Below are 25,243 nucleotides of genomic sequence, written 5' to 3' on the forward strand. Positions count from 1 at the left end.
AGTATTTATGGATCCAACAGAAAACCTAAAAAAAATTAAAATTGTACAATTTATAGGGAATGGGGATAGTTTTTCTTAAAGGCATTGCTTCTACAGAATATCTGTGTACACATATAGCTCAGACAAGACTGTGAGGTAATCTGAGGCCTAAAGCTTCCTCAACCCAAGTGCTTATCATGGGCCACACAGAACGTACCTGTGGTCCATGATTTGCAACCCTTGTGCCATTGGCACAGGAGATCCTCTCACGTGCTGTTGATAAAGTACTGCCCAAACCACAAACACAGGGAGGAATAAGACCTGCTCTATAATTTGCGGCCTAGTCCGCCATGTGCAAGCCCATAGAAATCCAGAGGCTAGCACACATCCAAAATGCCCGTTCATGTGCATGGAGCCTAAGGGAAATGCTTTGTGAATCCAATGACTTTCAGATTATGCCCACAGTCACTATATTATATCAATAACACATGGGCGGTAGTCATACAATGAATACCAATCAGATGGCCCTGTTCCTGTACGGATCCTAACACCAAAACAACAACAATAATCCCAATGAAGGTATATAGGACAAAAAGTTAATCCACAATCACAGACCAGAAAGCTGCTTATTGGGAATAAAATATCAACAATCTTTATTTACACATTACAGCAATCAAGACAACAATAAAAAGTTAAAAGATTCCACAAAACACAAAAAAGAGTGTGGTGGTGGTCCAAAACAAGTCAACATAAACACATCACCTCTGTAATGATCAAGTATTCAAGCCAGTTATTATGCAAATCCATATTACCCACCCGGGCGTGACATAATGCAAGCGAAGGGCTTGACCACCACCACAGCACCCCGACGCACGTTTCGCCGTCGCTTCTTCCTGGGGGTGTCTTTTTTGTGTTTTGTGGAATCTTTTAACTTTTTATTGTTGTCTTGATTGCTGTAATGTGTAAATAAAGATTGTTGATATTTTATTCCCAATAAGCAGCTTTCTGGTCTGTGATGGTAGTCATACAATGTCTATTTTGGTTCACTACAGTATACATAATAAAAAGTAGTGACAAAACATCACTAATATGAGGAAACTAAAGGCTAATTATTATATTAATATCCAGGTCCGCAGCAAATGACATCGCTAAAGTGCAGACTTGTCTCTTATGACCTTAGGGACTCCACAGGCCAAGATTGGGTTTCAGATTTCCTTGTAGGTAACCAGAGCGATGAGAGAAATATTTACACAGATACCAGCAAGTGGTACATAACAATCTATTTATTGTCACCGACAACCATCCATATTTTTGTGACGAACAAGAAAGTTTCATAAATCTGATCTAGAGTCTCCGTTAAATTGTGACCATTATCTCCAGGGGCCCCGGGGACCCTAATATACAGGTACCCTTTCCGCCAGGTAATCTCTCACAGCAGCTAACACATGATTTATACAGATTATAATCCCTGCTCTGGTCTGATGACAAGGTGTAGAGTGAGCAAACCCTTCATGTCAACAGAAACCTGTTATAGACATGGCAAACCAATGCCAGGCATGAACAGAGGGCTCTTTATGAGGGCCGACATTCCATGGAGAGCAATAATATCGTCAGTGATGTCATCAGCAGTCCCCACTGCGCTCCTGTTACTTACATTTGGTCTGGCTCACCCAATGTGCAAACCCTCCAGGTATTTGGCGAGGTATCACTTAATACCATTAATGTCCTCCACATTGAGTGATGGCACTTTACTTGCTCTATATTGAAATTTCCATCTTCATTGCAAAGACTCATGATGGAGGAGGAGGAGGGGGAAGCAGGGTCTGTGCCCTCATTTTAATAGAATTATTAAAGAGACAACACCCCAAAAAAACTATTGGCTCTGTCGGAGCCAAATTTCCTCAGGGAGGATCATCTGATATAGAATTTCAAGAGATAATTTCTCTCTATAGGATACAAGGAGGCTTTGTTGGCCTTCGTTTGGCGAATGGTGCATAACGATTACATTTGGCTAAAATATCCGGAAATAATCCTGGCTTATATGTAGAATTTTGTCTTTCAAGGTGATTCAAATAAACCCTTTGGTATTGTCCATATTGCAATCCTAAGCCCTTGGACCCACCATAATGATTCAGTGTATATACTTACCATACATGTTTTCACATTGACCAAAAATTGTTTACGTACATTCATTCTAATCCAATATTAAAAGGGGTTTTCCCATAATCAAGTCTCATAATGAGTGGTCCTACTGTTGGGACACCAACGATAGGCAGAACAGAAGCCCCCATAACTGTACTTCTGGCATTAGCTTGTCTGGTTGCATGTCAGAAGACCAATTGCAGTCTATGAAGGGCAGGATGTAAACTCCTGTGCTCCATGGCAGTCTATTGGACTTTCCGCTTGTATCACAGTACAAAGGCAACATTAGGCAGCTGAGGGGGACTTACTTGGTTCCATTTTGATCAGATATTTAAAGGGAACCTTTCATCAGAGAGCCTCATTTTCACTAAAGACAGGTTGCAAAAGCCCATTACAGCTGCACTGCAAAGATGTCTTTCTGCCTTATCTAAGAATTTGCATTACAATATAATTGTAACCATAACAAAATCCTCTGTGTAGTCCCAGGGATTGGCTTTGGGGTTGGATGCATTTAAAAATACAACATGTGACTTGTCTGTTTCTGCTGCAAACTCCTCAGCTCTTGGTCCCCACCTTGGTGCTCCTGTACAGCTCTGCCCTCTCCCACTGATGTCAGCTCAACAGGCTGTGAGCTTAGTGAAGGAGAAGGAGGGAGCACAAAGTTGGGGACTGAGAGCTGAGCAGTCTGCAGCACAGACAAGTCATATGTTGTATTTTGAAATGCATCCAAACCAAAACCCAACCTCTGGGACTACACAGAAGACTCTGTCAGGGTGCAAGGTAAGTTATAACATACAATTATATTCTAATGCATATGCTTAGAGAAGGCAGAAAGGCATACCGTATTTTTCGGGTGATTAGGCACACTGGACTATAAGGCGCATTAAGAATAAAGAGCAGCAAAGATGTCTTGGTCCATACATAAGGCGCACCGGATTATAAGGCGCAGGCGGCTACTTGGTTTAGAAGGGGTCCGGGGGCGTGGTTTGGATGCCGAGAGGTCGCACAGAGAGCCTGCTCCGTCACCAGCACTGTTAAGCCGACCCTCCACGGCAGCGACCCGAGTGCCTACCTATGGCATGATGAGAAGATCGCCAGCACACACAAGGACGGAGGAGAACGTAGGCCACTGATCGGCACCATCCTCCGCAAGCAGCAGCAAGTATCAGGGAGCAGAGGTGAGTGGTCAGGCAGGGAGATAGGCTGTGATTCGCGCTATGGCTATTCCCATTTCATATATTAGGCGCATCGGACTATAAGGCGCACTTTTGATTTCTAAGAAAATCATAGGCTTCTTTGTGCGCCTTATAGTCCGAAAAATACGGTAAGTGCAATGCAGATGTGATGGGCTTCTGTAACCTGTCTTTAGTGAAAATTAGGTCCCTGGTATATTCGAGGATTAAGACAAAACTCCTTTAAGCCTTCAGGATCAGTAAAACACGGCTGCATTTACAAAGTGCGCCACTCCTGTCCACAGGTTGTCAATAGTATTGCAGGTCAGCCAAGATAGAAGCCAATATGCAATATTGCAATGTGCCAATGTATCACTTGCCAAAGTGTGGTGCAACACTGTTCCAGTAATAAAATAAGCCATGATTTTCTAAGTCCAAACAATCCCCTTTAATTCTACCTAAATATACAAATTATCCCACTATTGTCTGCCAGTACTTGGTCCATTCTCTGAAAGCCACGGGGCGGCAAGTATGCCTAACATAAATAAAGTCATTATTAAAATAGGGGAAAGGACCTGCCTTGGCACAGTCTATCAGTAGTTAAGTACAAAACCACATCTCCTCCTTATTATATTCATTACATAGAGTCCCTGGTGTCCACATGTTCACGTAACGCATTCCATCTATTCACTGCGATTAGATGCCAAACTCGTTTATCTAATTAGCATGCTACCAGCATCAGCGCTGATTACACAGGCTCTAAATCACAAAACCACAATCTATTCATAGGGTTATTTTTTATAACATAGTGAGAAATTCTATTAGGGATCGCAACGTTTAGCATGTGACTTAAAGGCACGGGCTATACACAGAGCCCCTTGTGTGCTGCTTCGTTGCCACTCATGTGTAGAAATCACTACTAGATGAATGTACCACTCAGCAGTGACCATACACAAACACAAGACTCGCAACTTTCCCATCCTGCCCTTTCATACACCTTGTGTAACATTCCATGCTCCGCAGAGAACTTTCCAAATTACTAAAACTTTACGTTTGCTTATTGGGTGGAAATCGGGAGGAAAAATAAACTCTGTAACGCTTTTTAACGTAAAGGATAACACGTGGTGTGCTCCTTTCTGACCACGTTCTTGTTGACTTTTAGAAGGAAAAAAAAAAAACTATGGTAACAATAGCCAGGATCACGAGGATCGTCCAAAATCTGCTCCAGATTAAATAGTCTCTCTATGATATATATCCGAGCAAAGAGGTCAGCCGAGGAAAACGTACCGTCAGCCGAGGTAAGGAACGGGACCACAGCAAATGTAAAACATCCTCCGCAGTCAGGAGCTGGCTACGGGAAGAATACTCAGTGGCTTATGTCATCGTCTAAAAGATTAGAAATTTAGGATATTTATCTCAGCATAAACATACAAAGGTTTTAAAGAGATTTTTTTTTCTTTTTGATTTTAAATAACCCTTTATACTTTTCACACTAATGAACTATCCTTAGATGGGGGTTGGACAACCCTGGCCCTGCAACGATCAGTTGTTCAGGCCCTTTCCAGAGGGTCTCATTCACTGTATTGCAGAGTAGCACCTGAACTCATTTAACTAAATAGGAACAAAGCTTCAGTTCCCCGACATGGCCACAACACAGAGGGTGGTGCCTTCTTCTTACACCTCTGCCTCATTTAAAGATTATGATGCTGAAAGGCAAACAATCTGTGTGGGCTCCAACTGTCCCCACTTATCAAATCAAGTAGGAACACCAGCGACCCAGTGAAACTGTTGCCCTGAACCCATTAGGCCGCCTTCACACATTCCAGTTGGATTGCGTTTAGACAATCCAACGGGAACGTGGAGGGGTTTAGCCTGATCACGTGGAGCTCCTTACCAATTCCATGCCTTTCACTTGCAATGTATTTGCAAACGGGACAAGTATTTCTCAGTTCCGGATGGATTACGTTTATAAACCCAACTGGAATGTGTGAACGCAACCTTAGGATGGGTTCACACGTTGCCTCTAAAGTGCATTTTTAAACACACTACCAGGGGAACGGCTTGCACCAATTCTATAAGCCTTTCAACTGAAACAAATGTGACCGGTAACAAGCACCACTTGGTTTGCATGGTTTACAGGCAAGACACCTGGTGCTCCTTATTGATCCAATGCATTTAAGTTGAAGCACATACATGATTGGGCCTTCCCCCCTCCCCGTTTCAATACTCACTTCAGACAGATCGTGTGAACACTGCCTCAGGCTTTTAAAGGGCCTAACCTAATCTATTGTAACCCAAGGATAGACAGGTTATAGATGGCAGTATTAATAACAGATGGTAGTGTACAACTCCTTGCACACCCGCTGGTGTACAAACTACACAGTAAATAAAGTAGGAAACAGTCAAATGAAAAAAATAAGAATGTGGAACATTTTAATGGATGTGATGAGATTGCAGTATAATGTATAAAACCTACATAGTACACACATCATAGAACAGACCTCCAACAATCACATCAATAACATCCAGTATTAATATGGTTATTTATGGCTACATATTTGTCCATGCAGCTGCCAGCACATATGTGAATCAGATATTAATGGGGTAGACTGCCCCGGCCCATCTGGTAGTGATCACACAGGACAGGCTGGCCCCGGACCATGGCTGGGAGCCTTTGCACATATTTTTTCCTCATAGCAGCGTGTGATGTGGGCCAGCTAATCAGGAACCGTGCAAAACTATAATGACATCTCACCTTCCCAGGGCAGCACCGTGCCAGGAAGGCGCACAAACGCTGGGGGCCGTTTAGGCTCATGCTCTGCATTTGAATGACCTAGTTGGGAACAAGTAAATCTGTGATTAGTCTCCGGTAAAGCAGGTATTAACCATTCCAGTATCCTTAGAAAGGTGTTTCTGTAATCTCCTGGTAACCCTCAGGTGGCACATCGAGGTCTCACTTGAAATTGGTTTATCGGACGCCGCGCTGTGTGTAGTTTTTTTAATCTGATTAATGGATTCTATTTCGGAGAAACCGATGTACACACTTAGGCCCCTTCCACACTAGCGAGTGTGATGCGATGAACTCGCATCACACTCGCAACGCAAACTGCCGGGAACCCACGGCCCGAACGCTGCACCGCGGGAGTGAACTCAGCATGTCAGTTCACTCCCGCGGTGCAGCGTTCGGGCCGTGGGTTCCCGGCAGTTTGCGTTGCGAGTGTGATGCGAGTTCATCGCATCACACTCGCTAGTGTGGAAGGGGCCTTATACTGCTATCTGCATCTATAATATACACATATATGATGCACTAAGAAGGTAGATCAAATAAAACTTGATGGCATGTATAAAGGATGACAATTTTAGAGCAAAAGAATATATTTCTTGGAGTAAACTGTACAATTGAAAGTAGGCTCTAGAACACTGCACAGCCTGGATACAATATGGACCCTGGGCATGGAGCACTAGGGCTATTTCTGATATCCTGAAGCACATTTGGCCACTTTGAGGTTGCAGGTGCCAGCACCCCAACTGGTCCAGTAAATCTTTGATTGGCAATAAATTCGATGCTAAGGAAGCTAAGGAAGACTCTAAATCTGGCTAGGGCTAGATTCACACGACTGTTGCAGGGCGTATATATATGCCCCCCCCCCCATAGATCGGCAATAGGTGCATGGTGCAGCACACGTGCGGCACTGTACCGCTCCATACCCATGGAAAAGATAAGACATGTCCCATCTTTCCCAGCATTACCAAGCCGTGCACCATATATCTCTGTGGAGAGGGGTGAGCAGACACCAAGGATAACTGCACGTTACGTATTGACTGCAGATTTGCAGCGCAACATTTCAGAAGTCTAGTGTACGAGATTTATGACAATAGGATTTCCACTTTGCGCAAAAAAAAATGTATCATCTGCAGCAATTAGTACCAGAATTACCGGTCAAGGTTCAATGCAAAGATTGAGAACTGTCCCCTTCCGAAACAAAATTTCAATTTTGTCTCGTTTCCTATCCTGTGTAATGTCTGCAGAGTTAACACTAGGGTAGATTCCACAGTCATTACGCTATGTGTGAAGAAACCCTTACAATCCGTGCAGCTGAAGAGTCATCCTTGCTCATTTAGTCTCCGTTTATGGATCAGAGTCCTCTCACTACCATTAGAAAGTGGGGAAGTCGATGACAGATCTATTGTGTAGCTAGAAGCCTAGATAACAAATGTGATACAGATAAAGTATGAATCTCCACTATCTATAGGCGAGGAGAAGTCATGAATAGGACTGTACACACAGACTATATGGAAAGAAAAAATAATTTCTAACATGGAGTACAAACACAGACATTGAGAATGTACAGAAAGTCAACATGAATACCTTCTTTAAAGGCATTAAAAAGGTACTTGAATTGGAGGGATAGGGTGGTGGTTGTTATGACTCACTTTGGTTACAGTCTACTTACACTCAGTGTATTCTCAAAGGGCGAAACCTCAGGTTATACGAGGGTTTCTGCCATATCCCTATAGATCTCTAACACCCTTAGGTTTATTTAAGGACTAAATATATCATTCATAGCAACAGCCACAAAAAAACATTTTCACACCCGAGGTACACAAGTGTCTGATAAGAAACCAATTCCCTAGTTTCCGGCCACCTTAACTAGTTAATAAGTAACACTGGGCCTGTGTAACGTTACACTAGGGTTGAGGCCCACTGAGGCGGGTTTGGATTTACCTCAGATTACACAGATGCCATGGCGAGCTCAGCGTACCTCGCCTCTTATCAGAGAACATTCATTATAATTCTGACACAATCTGGGAACGCTGTTCTATAGGGATGGGTTTATTTTTCCTTTTTATGCATTAGGTGTTGCCATTTCTAGTGTCAAAAGATAAGAACGTAATATATATATATATTTTTTTTATAAATACGCAGATATTCAGGTATTTTGTCACCTGCGTGGCATAATAGTTGTATATACCTCTGCACATACAATGTATATATAAACGAAGAGATAGCGCACGCTTCCATAAACTTTACTTACTCGGATGACTACCCCTGTGGCAACACACAAACAATCTGAGAGTGCAGGTTACCCAACTCAAATAATAAAGATGTGTAGTCTGATTCTGGAGACAGTGGGGCAGATTTACTTACCCAGTCCATTCGCGATCCAGCGGCGGATTCTCAGACGCTGATTCGGGTCTTCCAGTGATTCACTAAGGTAGTGTGCCCGATGTCCACCAGGTGTCGCTGCTGCGCTGAAGTCCGTCGGAGTTCACCAAGCTATCCTGGGTGCAGGTAAGTGCGTGTCGAGCAACACTTTTTTTTAAAATACGGTGGAAATCGGCACGCCCCCGATTTCCGTTGCGTGCATGCCGGCGCCGATGCGCCACAATCCGTTCGCGTGCGCCAAAAACCCGGGGCAAGTTGGCGCAAAACGGTACTTTTCGGGAAACGCACCGACAAATAGCGATTCGGGTCCTTAGTAAATGACCCCCATAGTGTAGTCCTTTCCATTTTTCCCCCAATTCCTTCAAACTTACATAACATTTTGTTTGTAGTTGTTGCCATAGAAACCAAAGACCACTTCATGTTTATTTATGAAGAATGAAAATAAAAATTAGATGTTAAATTCAACCTACTCTTAAAATGAAACTAAAATTAAAATGATTAATAGCCTCAGTGTACACAACTCATGACTTACTATTACCTCAGTCTTATCTGTGCAAAAAATCTAGCCAAAGTCCATTCTGTACAGAATACAGAGCTAAAAATTAAAAAGGAAGATTACCCATAAATTCATCCTTAGGGGCTTGTATCGGATGCAGAGTTTAAACTTGACCTTTCAGAGCACAAAATTACAGGCTGTAAAATCCAGACGGAGATCCATGGAGCACAATGGAATGTTTAAACAAAAGGAAATCCTTTATTTCCAATTTGAAAAATGGACAAACAGCTGTGACCTCGGAGCCGCACAGTGGCTGATGTCTGCCCAGAAGGCATGACAGAAAATGGAGCTCTTATAAAGTTACAGGCCGGCGTGTAACGGAGGCTAATCCAACAAAAACATACAAAGCAACACAAATAATGAAGTATCTGGACACGTACAAGCTTAAAACAAAAATAAGTAAAAACTTTGCATGCATAAAACACACAAAAATATGCCATGTAAATTATGGCCAAATACTGCTGCACTATAATAATGGTTTTCATTCCCTTCTCCTTATCAGAATACTTTTGATTTATTCCTGGCAACGGATAAGGAGCTTCATAGAGTCCATGACCCAAGAGTAGTGTAAAACTGCACTTGGCTGACAATTTCGCAAACAACCAAAAGTATGTGGTTCCCCCGGCACCAGATAAGGGTTTTGAGAAAATAAAGATGTACAGGCGGTCCCCTACTTAAGAACACTCGACTTACATACGACCCCTAGTTACAAACGGACCACCGGATATTGGTAATTTATTGTACTTTAGTCCTAGGCTACAATGATCAGCTGTAACAGTTATCACAGGCGTCTGTAATGAAGCTTTATTGTTAATCCTGATTCTTATAACCATACCTCCCAACATTTGGGAAAAGGAAAGAGGGACAAAATGGCGGCACGCGTAGCGTGCCGCGGCGATCCCCCTAAGCCACACCCCCAATCACTCCCTGGCCACGCCCCAAATTTTAGCCATATTAAAATAATAAAAATCATCATTTAAAAAAAAAAAAAAAAAATTATCCTCATTGGGATTTGAACCCAGAACCTGCAGTGTCCATGTACAATAGTAACACAGCGCCTTAACCCACTGAGCTATAACCTCAGTGATTAACAAGGTGGAGAATTTTGGTAACTAAGAACTATATACTGCCTTGGTATATAGGGAGGGATCTTCTCAGATTATTGTAATTATTGAGACTATTATTATTATTATTATTATTATTATTATGGAGATTATTATTATTATTATTGAGATGATTATTATTATTTTTACCATTATTAATAATCATCTCCATAATAATAAAATTAATAATAATAATAATAATAATAATAATAGTCTCAATAATTACAATAATAATCTCTGAGAAGATCACTCACAGAGCTGCATTAGTCTGTGTCAGTGTAAATGGCAGATAACATGTCTTAGTTACCAGAAATCCTCAGCTCTGTATCACTGGGCTTATAGCTCAGTTAGTTAAGCTCCTGTCTATGGTGCAGAGGGTCCCAGGTTCGAATCTCAGCCTGGGCAAAACTTTATGTAATTTAATTATATAAAGAGCTTGTGTCTGGGGAAGACCTGGAGACCATATATGGACAGATAGAGATCTGAGCTGATGACGTGGTCCCTGCTCTCCGGCTGAGCCGACACTTCTCTGAAAAGGATTCCCTGCCTGATGTCTGCTCTGGGGAACCCTAGGAGATGCAGTGACCATATATGGACAGATCTGAAGTTGATGACGTGGTCTCTGCTCTGCGCTAAGCCCGACACTTCTCTGAAAAGGATTCCCTCCCGATGTCTGTAGAAGCCATTCTGTACTGTGAGTTGAGACTTTCAAAGTATTTACTATGCGGACACAGCGCCGGGACACAGCGGGACCTGGGGGGAGAATCCGTGACAATATCATAGCTGCCCGTGACGCGGGGCAGAGGTACGAAAAACGGGAAAGTCCCGTCAAAATCGGGACGGTTGGGAGCTATGCTTATAACAACCCAACATTTTTAAAATCCAATTGTCACAAGAGACCAAAAAAGTTCTGGCTGGGGTTACAATGATAAAATATACAGTTTACATACAAATTCAACTTAAGAACAAACATACAGACCCCATCTTGTATGTAACCCGGGGACTGCCTGTACCTCATTTTGATGTTCTCTATGTGCAAAACAAAAAATTGTTAAAAGGTGTCGCTCAAAAGTAATAAAAAAGTAGTAAAAATATTGCTTCAACAAACAGTTAACTACAGGTTCAATTTCATTCACTTTAGTGAAGTATTGCAGAGAGGACATGGCCACCATACACAGAATTGGAGGGAACTAATCCAGGCTGGATATCCCCTGCCCCTGTTGAGGAATGTGTCCAATTTACGACAAGGGGACAGCAGGCGACTGGAGTCAATTATTACAAGCATTCACCCCAGATTCCTAAAAAAGCTCCTAGGTGGAAAGTGCCGTAGACGGCGAAAAGCCTCCATTTACACATGGAAACTAAGGGGACACCAACCAGTAGATCATACCTTTTTCAAGGCAAAAGGTGTTGCACTTACATGCAATTTGTGCAAAGAGTTTGTATGTTTTCTCCATGTTTGCGTGGGTTTCCTCCGGGCTCTCCGGTTTCCTCCCACACTCCAAAACATACTGGTAGGTTGTTTAGATTGTGAGCCCCATTGGGACAGGGACCAATTTGACATGCTTTGTGCAGCGCTGCGTAATCTGTGTGCGCTATATAAATAAAGTATTATTATTATGTGTGCAGTGTAGATTTTGAGTACATGCATAAAAAATATCAGCCAACTAGAAAGACACAAGTGAGAAGAAATTTCCAGGAGAGCTCTTTAGTCAGCTGTCTGGGGGCTCCTTCATAGCCAAATAGGTCTACTACAAGGTGGCAAGGTTCGTTTCACAAAAGTATAGGGCAGCACGGTGGCTTAGTGGTTAGCACTGCAGCCTTGCAGCGCTGGGGTCCTCTATCCAGGTCAATATCTGCAAAGAGTTTGCATGGGTTTCCTTTTGGTCCTCCGGTTTCCTCCCACACTCCAAAACATACTGGTAGGTTGATTAGACTGTGAGCCCCATGGGGACAGCTCTGTGCATCGTTGGAATTATTATTATAAGGCCATTCATTCTTTTCACCTAAATGCTTCTTTAGCTCAGTAATCACTCAAAAAAGTACATATATTTAACAAAAAAAAAAAAAACTAGGCAATAAACGGAGAAAAAAAAGTTGCTACCCAGATAATGGTTTTGTGAAGCACATCACACCCAACATGCCATTTTTGTTGTTTGCTCTCGACAGGCGTAACTGGAATGCAGTTTATCAAAGTCATTCATAAAACCACTGTGCTTTCTGTGCCAGTGACATAGGGTGCGCCAAAAGCCTTTATCAAAGTTCCCTCCCACCAAACAAACAAAGGAGGTCTTACTCAGAGTCAATGACAAATAGCCAAGAGTCCAAGAAGAGCTCATGTGAAGGCCACATTCCTGACCAGAGCTGAGCTCATCCCAGGGCCAATGTCAAAGCTCAAACAAGCCAAGATTTATGGCGCGACTCCGCTACTACACAACAAGGGACCATGGAAATCTCAGCACTGAGCCGACTACTTATTAACCTCCATTGTGTGTCCAGGAGAAGGAGAGCTAGAAATAAAGCAGATGAACAGCCAACACCTTGAGGGTTCCATAATCTTTTTTAGTATTTTTTTGCCAAATTTTGAAAAGTGTTGTCGAAACCCTAACAATGACGGAAACAAATGGTAGACAGAACAGGAAGCCACGTGGGAGTGGAAGGGTTAAAATTTGGTAATTCTTTTGTAAATTAATTTCTCCAACTTTGATGTACTCCGTCACAAAGTCATGTAAATAATCTGATTTGAGGGGAACGGGCAAAAAAATAAATACTACAATTTCCATTCGTTCCGGCACGTATTGCGTTACTCCTGGTTTACGCCAAGTGCATCGCTGTCTAAGGGGATTTCGTTAAGTTTGTTTGACATTCGTGTTAATTAGTTGAAATTTACAAGAAGTGAGAATCTCCGCTCATTTGATTCCAGGAGGGTAACTTGGTAACACAGAACATTCAAAAAGCATCTCAGATCTTTGCCCACAAAGCGGAAAATCACAAGGTCTTTCTGGGCCACGACTCGACCCTGCTGGTAAAAGATTAATGTGCGAGGTTGTATCAGGGAACGTGGGAAATTTGGGATGATTATGACTTCTACATTGGTAATGCTGAACCTACTTACCACATTTGAGAAGGGATGTTAATTAAAAACCAAAAAAAGTGTAAACAGATGCATAAAAATATGATTGTTGTCTAGAATAATACACAATAAAAACAGGTTTTACCAATAGGAAAAATTTTTCTCCAAAGTGATGTGAAAATAAGCAGAGAAGAGTCATTTTTCCTGAGATGAACCAAGTTTAGAGGCAGCAGGGGGAGTGTCACTTCAGACATCCCTATCATTGGTTCTATAACACCTACAAAAATGTTTCTGGTGTCATATTAAAGATAAAAATCTTATCTTTCAGATTTAGAGAATCAGAGCTATAACAAGTAAGAATACAGCAGATAAAAATGTCATACCCTTAGGGCCTGTTACATACAAGCGAGTTTGATTCATCACGTTTAAAGCTAGCAGACACATCCGGCCTGAACGATGAGTAACTGGAACAGAACTGACCTGACATGCTGAGTTCAGTTCCGGTTGCTCAGTGTTCAGACCAGATGTTCCAGCCAGCACACGTTGCGAGTTTGACAGATCAAACTTGCTCATGTGTAACCAGCCTTCAATTGCTGTATCGCCAGTTCTCTAACTCACAGAAACACAAATCTTATGCATCTGAAATAGGAGATTCTTATCTTTGGCTCTGTAGCACCTAAAAAAATGTTTTTGGTGCAATGTTAAAGATACAAACATATAACACTTTAACTACTTAGTAGAAAAAAGCGAAAAAAATGCCGGTTTACCCAACCTTAGGATCATCTGGGCTGTACACCTTCTGTGTAGATCTTCTGGTGCACGGAAAGACTAGTCTATAGCCGTATAGCACGTGCAGGAAGAAAATGGTAGTAGACCGGCACAACACGGAGACCATCACTTGGGTACGATGCAAAAAATATCCTTCTTTATTGTTTAAAAATGTCACAAACACGGGAAGAAGATGGGTTAACGCGTTTCGACGGACACCGTCTTAATTATAACTTAAAGATAGAAGTGTCTGAAGTGGTGCTCTCCCTGCAGTCTCTAATCTTGTCTCACCTCAGGCAAAAAATGACTCGCCTCTGCTCATTTTCACATGACATTGGAGGGGATGTTTATAGGCAAATGGGTGAGATTTCACATAAAAGACGGAATGGGGTAAAATCTGGTGACAGTGTCCCTTTAATTACAATCCTTGTATATTCCATACAGGGTCGTCCACAGGGTGGTGTGACATGCGTAGGGCCACCTACTAGACTCCTTGGCAAAAATTTAGAAGAATAAAATATATTAATTACAGCAGGGCGCACTTATTATGGGGCCATATATAAAGAGCTAATTTTGTAAGATAAATGAGCGCTATCATGATTGTAGTCCTATGAGCAAGGGGATTTCTTGAGACCTATGGTCCTAAGAAATTCCATGAGAGCGTAGCCCCTTATTCCCTTCTGCGCTGATACACTCCGGCTGCTGAACTCCCCGACCATAGGTTACTTGCATGTCTTAAGCCCATTTGTTTCTCCAAAACACGACAAATATTGTATATGCCTCAGGAGCAGCCATCATCCAGCTGGTGGGCTCAAGGTCTTCTTGACATCTTGCAGATAAATCACTGAAACAAAACAAATCTATAAATCTAACCATCATTTGCAAAAAATTCATGGAGGGGGGTGAAATTCCAAGAATTCATATTCAACTGTTAAAGGAATATTCTCATTTCAGCAAATTAATGTTATTGTTTGTATGGGGAAAAGTTATCCAATTTTCCAATATACTTTCCGTATCAATTCCTAAGGTTTTGTAGATCTCTGCTTGCTGTCATTCTATAGAAATCTTCTATGTTTAATTTACCATGATTCTACAAAAAATTATCACAAACATCACCTCTCCATGTAGGTGCATGATCTCTTAAAGTGGTGTTGCCATTTCACCAAATACAATTATTTGTTATCATAATGAAAAGTTAAACAATTTTCCAATATACTTTCTGTATCAATTCCTAAGGGTTGTGTAGATCTCTGCTTGCTGTAATGCTACAGACATTTTCTATCCACTGGAAGTAAACATAGAAATCTGACCATGGTCACACAGGTGCACAGTTGTTAGTAGTGCAGGGCTCTGATTACTCTCTGATACTAACGAACCGTGCACCTGTGTGACCATGGTCAGTTTTCTATCCACTGGAAGTAAAGATAGAAGCTTTCTATAGAAGGACAGCAAGCAGAGATCTAGAAAACTGTGAGGAATTGATACAGAAAGTATATTGGAAAAGTGTATAACTTTTCGTTATAATAACAAAACAAAAAAAAAATACATATTTGCTGAAATGGGAACACCCCTTTAAGAGATCATGCACTTACATAGAGAGGTGATATTTGTAATAATTTTGTAGAATTATGGCAAATAAAAGAAAAGGAATGTTATAGTATTATCACATACACTTCTGTTTGGCTAGGTGTAGGACATGTACCATATTTTTCAGACTATAAGGCGCACAAAAAATCCTTTGATTTTCTCAGAAATCAAAGGTGCGCCTTATAGTCCAGTGCGCCTTATATATGAACCGTACTTACAGACAACAGCTGCCTTGAACTGTGCACAGGTCAGGTGCGGCTTATACTCCGGTGCGCCTTACATATGAACCTAGACGTTTTAGCAGACATTTATTGGCGGTGCGCCTTATAATCCGGTGCACCTTATAGTCCGAAAAATACGGTAGTAATATATATTGAGATGTTATAAATAAGACCTAATGAAAAGCAGAGCATAACCCTGGCAACTAATCATCTATTGCCTGCAAAAAGTTCTGGTAATGAACTTACATCATGCAAACTCGCCAATAAACCGATCACAACTTGTGCGGATTATGACGAGTAGGAAAGCCCCTCAGTTGCCCTGATACGTCTGAACGCAGAACATTACTGGTAAAAGAAAAAAAACCTTGGTTTCTCCAAGAACTGGGATGATAGGAAAGTGACTGAAATAAATAAATGAGGACAGTGTGTAACATAGTGTGAATACACATATAGCTGACGATATAAAGGGGAATTTCTGTGGCCACACAAACAGACTTGTACGGCCATGACCTGCTTTTATATCATGGCTTGGGTTTACAGGGATATTCCGACCACAGAGATTAATGATGTATCTGTAAAAAGATATGTAATATAGAAGGGAGGTCCACTTTAAAGGGACACAGTCACCAACTTTTTCACCAAACTACCTGTCCCCTTAGTCGAGGGATGAAATATCCTTTATAGGATATCCTCTTTTTTGCGAAATCTTAAATTTTTACCTAAAAAGAAACCCTCCAACGTCATATGGAAATTTTTACTTTTTACTAAAGAAGTGTCACTTGTAGAAGGGCCTCACTACATATGCCTCTGCCTTGGAAGCAGCAACAGTGTCATTATAAGGATGAGAATGTCAACTTTCAAAACACATCAGGATTGAGGTATGTATGCTATGGAGCTAGAGATACAGGAAGTTAAAGATGTACTTGGGAATGCAAACTGCAGTCAAAGATCCAATATTAGACTAGATCTTTAATTACCTGTATCTGTATTTACTTTTCTGTATCTCAGAACCACAATGTGGTTTGAAAGATGAGGTTCTTAACTTTAACATGACACCAGAACCATGGTTCTAGGTGCTCTAGTGCTGAATATAGGGGCCACTGAAGTGACGCTGCCCCTGCTGCCTCACAGTCACTCATCTCAAACAAAAAAAGATAACAACATATCAAAAATCTTGGATAAAACGATCTAGAAACCACAACAAATTGCTCAAGAAATTAACACTTGTCTGGGTTTCCATTTACTCGACATACACAGGAGTTCATTAAATAGCACAAAAGGAAAATCTGCTGCCAAGTCCGTACAATAAAACTGAAGAAATGTTTCTGTTTCTTGTGCAGTTCCCTCGCAGCCCAGGACTTTGTGCACATTTCTGTTTTGTACATTTGGGAAGGAGATCACCGTCAAAGGAAATGTGATTTTTATGACAGATTGTTAGCACAGTATTATACGGCCTGAGGTTCCCATACATGGGAAGTGAGTCAAACAAGTTCAGTAAATACATGCGAGCCGTACGGATTTAAGGCTTGGCCTGAGACTACAGAAGAGGTCCTCAAAAGTACTAGTCCTCTAAACAAACCATTGTGTACGCTACACTCATGGGCGTCTTATGAAGGATGGAAATAAGTCGGCGGTGTCGCACCTCGCACTGATGAGTGTGAACAAATCAGACGGCATCTTCCCCATTTACTCTAAACATGTAACACATTTGTGCTGTGGCAAAGTTTGAATCCCGCAGCGAGGAAAAAAAAAAAAAATTTCTAAAAACTTTTTACACAGCAAGCAGATGACAGTGGTTAGATGTCACCACAGCGAGGTCAGATATAAGAGAACGTTCTCAGGAGAAAGTTATGTCTCCTCAGACTTCGTTCACACCAACTATACCCAGCAGACGATCGGCATCATCAATGAGGAGCTACAATGTGCAGATCATCCCAGCGGGATCCTTTAAAATAATTTTATGTCAAATCTACTCACAAACTTAGGTATGAAATGTGCATTGCAGAAAACATAGATACCGGACAACAAAAACCTGTTGCCTGACCCAAGTTTCACCTGTTCTGGCTTCTTCCGGGGCAGGAGTGTAACTAGAAGAGGCAGGGCTGTGAAGGGGAATATCTGTACATGAGCTTTATAGTTCTAAATGGGGCCCCCTTACCCCTTAAAAATATACATATTACACTCCTATACACTTACACACTTATATACCTATATACATAAACATATAGTTCTTCACTCTACACACATTTAAACACTCTTGCACAAATACACACATACCGTGTCATATACAGACATACAGCATATACACACCATATACACATACAGCCTATATTTTCTATATCTTTAGTATCAGGACAGATGAAGGAGCCCCCTTACACTGCGGGCCCCATAGTGGCTGCCACCACTGAAGTTATGCCCCTGTTCCGGGGCATAGGGCTGGCGATAGAGAGTAATATACTCTCACATAAAAATGATTGATTCAATACATTTCCTAAAAACCCATTTTAAAAATTATAGGTCCATATTCAAATAAAAAAAAAATCTAATAGATAGCATATTACCAGGGACCTAATAGATTTTAAAATTTCTAATATTGTGTTTAATATTATTGTGTCTAATTGTGTTACTATAAAAGAGGTCTACAAATAACCTTATAATATATAAAACACACTTCTACACTGCAAATGTGGGGTTTTATTATACAAAAAAGAAACTTCTTTTACATCAGCCAATCATGAACCAGGTTCTAAAGTCGGACTTGGAAGCGATTGTGATACTGTATTGTTTTCCTATTTTCCACGCATAATACTCATCATATGCAGATAGCCTAAGGCAGGAATTGAGAACCTTTTATAGACAGAGTGCCCGAACTGCAACCCAAACCCACTAATTTATCGGAAAGTAACAACACAGCAATTCAAGCAATAACTTATCGCAAACTGCTCTGCGCAGCCTTAAAGGAAATCTACCACCAGGGTGAAGGATTGTAAACCAAGTACACTTACATAGTGGTGTCTGCCCCCTCTGGCAGGATTTTCCCTACTTTTAGCTTCTTATGCCCTTGTTTTCACAAAAAAAGGCTTTAAAAATGATGCAAATCAACCTGAGGGGCTCTGGGCCCAATTAACAGCTATGGAGCCAGGTGCCCCTCAGATTGATTTGCATCATTTTTAAAGCCTTTTTTGTGAAAACAAGAGCATAAGAAGCTAAAAGTAGGACAGATCCTGCCAGAGGGGCCACACACCAGTATGTCGGTGTGCTTGGTTTATAATCCTTCATCCTGGTGGTAGATTTCCTTTAAGGCGGTGCAGAGCAGTTTGCGATAAGTTATTGCTTGAATTGCAGTGTTGGTACTTTCCGATAAATTAGTTGGTTTTGGTTGCAGTTCTGGCACTCAGAGGGGGCAGACACCCCTATGTAAGTGTACTTGGTTTACAATCCTTATCCTGGTGGTAGATATCCTTTAAATCGTATAAGTAACCTGAGGACACAAATACGTTGAAAGAAGGAAGGGAAATTCAGATTATCAATGTCCACCTGAACACAAATGCCTAGGTGCCCTCAGAGAGGTCTCCGCTACCTCTAGCGCCTACTCCATAGGTCCACTACCACTAGCCAAAGGGGTTCTGTTTTTTTTTCTTAAGATTTTAGGTATGAATAGTTCCCCATATACCTAGAGCATGTCAAAATAGAGACTACTTTGCATAAGTAGGGTTGAGATTTTCCAAGACCTTTCTACGCAAAGAAAAAAATCTCTGGTGTCTTAAGTCACGCCAGCGACTAACTGTGCTTAATCTGCGTCCAGACGCATGTGAGATGCAAGTCCAGGAGAGCAGATAAGACACAGCCCTCACACAGGTCATCCATATCAGCTCCGACTTCACAGACATCACCCGTGCCAAATATTTCATCACAGTCTCCAACATCCACATACAACCTATATGAAACCACCCAAACCACAATCAGCTGATGACAAGGCCTCGGTTACAAGGCTGCGGTTTATGATGACTTCACAGGGGGCTCTGCTTTCAGTTTGGGGGGGGGGATTGATCGAGTCATCATATTCTCTTGATAAAACATGAAGTCTTGCAAGTTTTTGGCAGCGTTTAGGAAATGTAGAAAAAAAAAGAACATTTAGCTCTAGGAAAACACATGTTCACCACATCACTGGATGTCTGTAACAATAGAGACTTTGATCCCTCGATGACTAAGAGGATTTCAATGTAGCCAAATCGAAGTCGAGAGTGGACACCTTCCAAGTTATGAGGTGCTGGGGGGACCATGACTTAGAGAACAGGCTCTCAAGGTCTCATTGGGTTGAGATTTCCTGCGAAAAACTGATCAGAAATGTTATCATCGAAAACTGGGAAATGATAATAGTTTTCTGTTTTATAGCAACAAACAAAAAGAACTTTATTTGTGCCGTAAAATCAATACGACAACACCTACACTTTTTGGCTGCACTGGACCTCTAGCGGAAAGAAAGAAGTGATAGTAACCAATTATAAGGGCAACAGTTTAGTTTACGGTACCTCAGAAAACTAAAAAACCAATGTCATCTAATAAGACAAATTTCTATACAAAATTGGAGACATTTTACTGCCATTGCTGTGCAAACAGCAAGTTATTTGCGCATAATATTGAGACTTTACGGACAACTTCCTTTCTGCTTAAAGGACATCTACCACCAGGATGCAGGATTGTAAACCAAGCACAGCGACATACTGGTGTGAGCCCACTCTGTCAGGATCTGAACTTCTTTAAGGTTCTTATGCCCTTGTTATGGAGAAAAAAGGGCTTTAAAAACTATGCAAATAAGCCAAAAGGGGCTCCATTAACACCTGAGGCTCATTTGCATAATTTTAAAAGGTTTTCTTTTTTTTTTTTTTTTAAACCAGGGCATAAGGAGCTAAACAAAGATCAGATCTTGCCAGAGGGGGCACACATCACTATGTCAGTGTGCTTGGTTTACAATCCTTCATCCTGGTGGTAGATTTCTTTTAAGCAGAAAGGAAGTTGTCCGTAAAGTAAGAAGTGCAATATTACTGTAATATTATACAAGGAAACCACCTGGAAAGAGCAATTATAGGGCCTCCACCACACATCAGATGCGCCTCTGCCTCGAACATATCATTTGCCTCAAGGTCAGTGAAAACCTTCAAGTTTCACATAAATTCGGATGAGGTCATGGAGTTGCTTCAGCTGTAATTAGACGTGGTGCAGGATAACACCTCGTTACAGATGAAACGCAGGGAAAACATGATTTTCTCTTGTAAAAATTTTATCGGAAATAATTCATATCATCAGAGATCAATACTGTCAATTCAAATCCATTTACCGGAGTAGACAATTAAAAAACCTTACACCATATATTATACGTCTTTCCCAGTCTCGTCTGGTTGGGGTTTTTAGTGGCAGGGACACGAGTTCCTGGGAATGGCCCATTAATCATCAGTGTGGTACGCTCCAAGGAACAGGGAGAGTTTCCCTAAAATTTTTTTTTTTAACACCACGGTGTTAATGTGGGAGTCTTCTCCAAACACACACAAAAAAAGGAAGTTGTTTTTCAGAAGCAAAATATTAAAAAGGTTTCTGTCAGTGAAACACTTCACTTACCACACCCTGCAGCTCATGTTTATGAGGAGAACAGAGTTTGGGTGAGATCATTCCTGGCAATGAATCTAGTCAATGATACATGTCAAGGGAAAGGAGAGTTGGAACAACTCCTCATTCTATACGGGTGTCCATAAATGTTCTAGAACATGACATTTTACATGGATTCTATCCACAGAGTATTGTAGGCTTCGCTGTTTGACATCCAGTTCCTTACTTTGTTGGGTTAGGTGGTCGCTTTGTTATTCTAAAACGATTAATCTTTTTGGTAGTCATGTACCTTTTTTTTCGGACTACAAGGCGCACTAAAAATCCTTTGATTTTCTCATAAATCAAAGGTGCGCCTCATAGTCAAGTGCGCCTTATATATGAACTGTACTAACAGACAACAGCTGCCTTGAACTGTGCACAGGTCTGCCACCTGCTGGTCATTCATCCTTATAATCAGGTGCGCCTTCTACTCCAGTGCGCCTTATATATGAACCTAGATGATTTAGCAGGCATTTATTGATGGTGCGCCTTATACTCCGGTGCGCCTTATAGTCCGAAAAATACTGTAAGCTGATCACATTTTATGAAATTGTTGACCTTTGCCAAATTGGAGACGCTTAGTATTGTTCTACATTAGTATCTGTCATGAGAGATACATCTATTACAGTGACTTGCATGTAGGGCTGTAAAACGCAACATAGATGTGAACAAAGCTCAACCAAAATTAACAGATATCAATAGTTGAAGACCACAGTTTCAGCAGCAGATCATAATTGATTGGAGAAGAGTGAGGTCACCATAGAAGTGATCGATTGGTTGAGGCCAGGGTTGAGACAAAGGACAAAATCCTTGTTTGTCGTTACAAAAGAATTGCAAAATTCCTCTCCACCCAAGGGTTTGGAGCCAACTGAGGCTGGACCGCTTTTTCTCCTAGGACATCGTGCCGATCCATTGAAGAAGACAATTCACCAAATACCACAAATATTTCCAAAGAAATTAGATACATTTGGCAAATATTCGGTTCTTTTAACTCTCAATTAAGAGAAATGTTAGTATTTTTCCCTACTCATTTTGTATTATGAAAAGAAGTGTTCTACACCATGGAAAACCCCCCAAAAACAGAACCACAAGTTATAACAACACCCTTTTTTATGCTTTTCCTTTCGTAAACAACTTGGTGGAAATTTCATTCTTTGTGTCAAGAAAATATTTGGATTTTGAGCAGACTGGCAATTTCTGACAGAAACCAAGCGGGTTTCACATTGACCTCCCCCTCCCACCTCCTCAGGCAGGTCTCCATAGTAATTCTTGCGGGTGTTTATCAAAAACAAAGCCATATATACAAATTTGGAGAGAATCGTTACATACCACATGGCCATTAGTCAGTTACTCGACTATTTCCAGAGAGAAGGAAGACCACAAATGGTAACCCATCAGCTGTGTAGGGCCGGGTGTGTGAGACATTCCAATATAAGTCTTAAAAAATTAAATATTTTATCTAGAATTATAAAATTGTGACAAATACAATTTTAATAAAGTAAAAATAAATAAAAAACTAAAAAAAGAAATTTAACCCCCAGGCAACAACTTGTTATCTAGCCCACATTAGAATGTATCAAGTTTTGAAAACAAAGTTAATTTATGATGGTTCTAGGAAAAGTGACCGTACAAGGAATGTGACTTGGTAATTAGCTATGTCACCCATGGAACGCCGGTATGTCAGGAATTTCTAAGCACAAATATTCTACAAAACATTAGTTAAGTTATCCCAATATAAAAGTGACATGTATAATAACTTGTGTCAAGGGGCAAATCCTTATCCAACAACATTTAGTAATAATAATATTTATTCCATGTAATGAAATTTCTGGTGAACCTGGTGGGTTCCAGAATTTTATGAGGAGCAATTAAAAATAGTCATGATGGAAGTTATATGAGAAAAGACGGATTGGAATGAGAAGCAATAGCTGGGGAATAGAGATGAGGGAATCGTTCAAGATTTGTTTTGCTGAAGCCTCAAATGTTTCACAAGATTTGATTCAGGTCCGGATCTCTTTGATGTTGATTTAAAGAGGGCCTTTCACCACCTCACACATGCAGAGATGAAGATACCATAATGTAGGCGTTGCTTCACAAATACTGAGGCCCTTAGAATTTTCTTTCTAGCTCGCATGGCTGCTGAGATATCAGTCCTTGTATCTGACCATTGTAATCCTCTCTACTGTCAGAGAGGAGGAGCTGGAGCAGAGGGCGTGTGTTATGATAAACACTGAGATCATCATAACACAAGCCCCCCTTCTCTGCTTCAGCACCTCCCCTGACAGTGGAGAGGATTATAATGGTCATATATTGGGACTGATATCTCCGTGACCGTGTGGGCTAGAAAGAAAATTTGGAGGGCTCCAAAATCTGTGATAAAGCCCCTACATTAAGATGCGTTAGTCACTACATGTGTGAGATGGTTAAGGTCCTCTTTAATTGCCCTGGAAATTGGAAAATCTAGTCTGTAGTCCTGTAAAACACCTGACTTAAAGGCCGTGTAGCCTCAGCTCCAACTACTCCACGCCCCAGTAGCCTCTTTACAAAATTTGCATATTACCCTGATTAACGATTAGAAAAGATAGAGGGTACTAAAGGATTAGCTATCCTTACATTGGTTTCCTTTAAGTGGAATATATCTTTACATTTATTACTAGTTTGGTTACATCAAGTGGCACGATTCTTAGAAAGTTTGCCTTTTGTTTTCTCCAGCAGAACAGATGTAGAAGGCGATTACTCCAGACTCTGCATTTGCCATTGTGTCATGGAGATATTTTCTCCGGCCTGTGCTCCTTATCAGCAAAGAACAGACCTACAGCGGCTCCTTATTTCATCACCAACATCTGCGCAGACCAAAGTCCAGCGAGACAACAGCAAATACTGGCATGTACTCAACACCCTGCACCCCATTATCAGCAGAAATGAAAGAATACAGCCGACCCGGAAACAGATCCTGAAATAAGCATCAATGGTGAAGCTGGAAACACTGCAGTATATATCATGTGCTGCCATATGGTGCTGTAATACAGAAGCACGTCACACACAGGCTGCAAGCACTGCTTATAGAGAGTAATAGCTACATATCATGACATCAGATACAACAGAGCTCCCTTCACTGTTGGATTCCATAAAAATCTGGGATGATAAATACCTGCTGCCCCTTTATGGAATAGGACAGTAACTTAGTACGTACGGCCAATAATACACCATTATCACCATACTTATGGAATTTTCAGAATGATTCTGTGCAAAAGTACAGTTAAAGGGGTTGGCCACTCTATTACATAAGTTACCGTGTGCCGTAATAATAATAATCCCTGAATGTTCATCAAGTGATTCAGCAGACCTGTGACTTACTTTAGTGCTGTCTGCAGACTCTTGCACTTCTTTGTTTATATGTCTGAGCACCGATGAATAGGAGGGACTGCAGCAAAAGATTATGACTCATCCTGCTCCCTCCCCCTGTGGAAGTATGGACTGTGAGGAGAGGCTGGAGCAATGAGAGAGAATAAGCTGTGTATGCATGTAGAGGGTGAATGCTGAGAACAGAGAAAAGCTGAAGATCTCAAAAAAGGAAAAGACACAGGTAGACATGTCTAATGGAATAAATGTATTTAAAGGCCAACCCCTTTAAACACTGGTAGTGTAGGGAGGAACAGATTTTCTCACTAGGGAATACTACCTAGTAGTATTGATCATACAAAGCTGCAGCTATAGGCATTTGTTTAGGTATTGCCCCTGGAGATATGTATCGCCATATTTTTTTGTTGTTGTTAGTAGCAGCATGACTGTGAAAAATGCATTTATATTCCAGAATTGTAGCTGGACTTTG

The 25,243-nt window shown here is 41.1% G+C and overlaps 1 protein-coding gene and 1 long non-coding RNA gene across 5 annotated transcripts in view; one reads left to right on the plus strand and one right to left on the minus strand.

Annotated features, from left to right (window-relative positions):
- Positions 1-25,243, minus strand: part of FLNB (filamin B) — a 136,712-nt gene that overhangs the window by 107,858 nt on the left and 3,611 nt on the right. The gene's annotated exons all lie outside the window — the stretch shown is intronic.
- LOC140104948 (uncharacterized) lies at positions 1,599-24,670 on the plus strand. Its single transcript, XR_011850462.1, has 3 exons — positions 1,599-1,669; positions 4,456-4,591; positions 24,124-24,670. It is a non-coding gene; the product is annotated as an uncharacterized lncRNA (long non-coding RNA).

This window comes from Engystomops pustulosus, chromosome 10, assembly GCF_040894005.1.
Source record: "Engystomops pustulosus chromosome 10, aEngPut4.maternal, whole genome shotgun sequence".
NCBI classification, from domain to species: domain Eukaryota; kingdom Metazoa; phylum Chordata; class Amphibia; order Anura; family Leptodactylidae; genus Engystomops; species Engystomops pustulosus.